Genomic DNA, 2,500 nt, shown 5'->3' with positions numbered 1-2,500 from the left:
CAATTGCCTAGGCCATGGGCACAATGACCGATCACTGCCTAGGCCATGAGCAGCAAGTGCCTAGGCCATGTGCAGCAAGTGCCTAGGCCATGTGCAGCAAGTGCCTAGGCCATGTGCAGCAAGTGCCTAGGCCATGTGCAGCAAGTGCCTAGCCATGACCGAGCAATGCCTAGGCCGTGGGCACCAATGACCGAGCAGTGCCTAGGCCATGGGCACCAATGACCGAGCAATGCTAGGCCATGGGCACCAATGACCGAGCAGTGCCTAGGCCATGGGCACCAATGACCGAGCAATGCTAGGCCATGGGCACCAAGTGACCGAGCACTTCCGTTGAATAGCCATGCCTAGGCATTTTGAGGTTAGTTGCCTAGGCCATGGGCGTGAAATGCCTAGGCCAAGGGGCATTTTGAGGTTAGTTGCCTAGGCCAAGGGGCATTTTGAGGTTAGTTGCCTAGGCCATGAGCGTGCATTGCCTAGCCACGGGCGCCTTATGAAGCCATGCGTGGGCATTTTTCAATTCGGAAGGGATTTTACCGAGCAACGAAGCGTGAAACGCTAATTTAGGAGGTTTCTAAGGTAATTATATGATTCGGTGACCACGAGTCGTAAAGGACAACGAACCCAAAGTCATCCCGACTCGGTTACCTCGATCGCTCCTTAGCACAAGCTATGAAAGGCTATACCTCAACTACCGATACGGCATCCCGGGTAACCGTGCCCAAATACTTCGTAGAGTTGTTGGGGACGGTCATAGGGTAATTTTAACAAGGAACGGACACTAGATGCTCGGTTGGTCCCATACGACGCACCACCCGCACACACACACCCCGCCGCCACGGACGGCACCGTGAGCATTTTTCCACTCGGGACATATTTGCCCGAGCAACGAAGCCTACAAATGCTCAAAACCATTGGTAGTGTGATATTAAGGTGCAAGGTGGGTGGAAAATGAGGTGGAGGATGCCCAAAGTGCCCAACACAACCCACACAAAGGGCACACCCAACACGCGTAGAGACACCGCTCGCCCCGACGCGGTTTCCGAGACCGAAACGAGTCCGAATAATTTTTTTCTTGAGCCTAAAACCAACTACACCAAGTTAGCTACCCAAAAATGCAAGGTTTGCACAATATCATCCGTGGTTGGTCCCCCAAAGTCCCCCCACACCGAGATCTAGGCAGCAGACGCGTCCGCAGAAAATGACCCGACTTCGGAGACCCATAACTCCCTCAAAAAAATTCCGAATGACGAAATTTTTTTTTCCAGCATCAAGTACTCCAAGTTAGCTTTCCAACCATATATCAAGCTCCCAAATTGAAGCTCATTTGGTCCTCCAAAACGGCGTTACAAAAACGTATCGCTATTCTGCACACCCAATGTTTCATGCTACAAGACCAAAACTATCAAAAAAGCCTCTATAGGGGGTAGTGAGGAGCTGGGCGGCTGGGCACCATGGTGCATGTTTGCGTATGAATAAGGACCCCTACTCCGAGGCGTGGGCATGGCAAGACCCTAAGATGAAAAAAAAAAAATTTTTTTTTTTTTTTCCGCCATGCAAACCCGTCTCGGGGGCCCGTGAGGTGCACACGGGTTTCGGCATCGTTGGCTATAGCGGTTGGGTTGGGCATCATGGTGCATGTTGCCGTAGGCATAAGGACCCCTACTCCGAGGCGTGGGCATGGCAAGACCCTTCATCGAGAAAAAAAAATTCCGCCATGCATCCCGTCTCGGGGGCCCGTGAGAGGCACACGGGTTTTGGCATCGTTGGCCGCTATTGTGGCCATCGTGTAAGTCCGCACAACCCCGTGCCGTGGTAAATCACCATGGCTCGGGGGAACTATCATAGACGAGATTGGGCATCGATTGCTTGAGTGACGGGTACACGAGGATGGCGTTCGAGTAAGACCCTTAGTCCGAGGCGTGGTGCATGGTGAAAAACATTTATTGTCCGTAAATTATTATTTTTTTTGAAAAAAATTATTCTACATCGGGTTTGGGCATCGATGCGCTGGAGTGACGGGTACACGGAGAAGGCCATCGAGTAAGACCCACTTTTTTTTTTTTTTTTTTTTTTTTTTTTTTTTTAAAAAAAATTATTTATTTCGAAAAAAATTCTTCTATGACGGGTTTGGGCATCGATGTGCTGGAGTGACGGGTACACGGAGAAGGCCATCGAGTAAGACCCACTTTTTTTTTTTTTTTTTTTAAAAAAATTATTTATTTTGAAAAAAATTCTTCTATGACGGGTTTGGGCATCGATGAGCTGGAGTGACGGGTACACGGAGAAGGCCATCGAGTAAGACCCACTTTTTTTTTTTTTTTTTAAAAAAATATTTATTTTGAAAAAAATTCTTCTATGACGGGTTTGGGCATCGATGGCTTTTTTTTCTTTTTTTTTAGGGTGAACCGTTAATGCTAGGTCCGGTGTCTTCTTCGCCCGCGTAAAATGATGTGGTGGGCTGACTAATGGTTTCTAGTAGATGCGGTTTGCTTTTTTAAAA

The sequence above is a fragment of the Silene latifolia genome, chromosome 2 (genome assembly GCF_048544455.1).
Source record: "Silene latifolia isolate original U9 population chromosome 2, ASM4854445v1, whole genome shotgun sequence".
In the NCBI taxonomy this organism is placed as follows: domain Eukaryota; kingdom Viridiplantae; phylum Streptophyta; class Magnoliopsida; order Caryophyllales; family Caryophyllaceae; genus Silene; species Silene latifolia.
Note: the sequence above shows the minus strand (reverse complement) of the source record.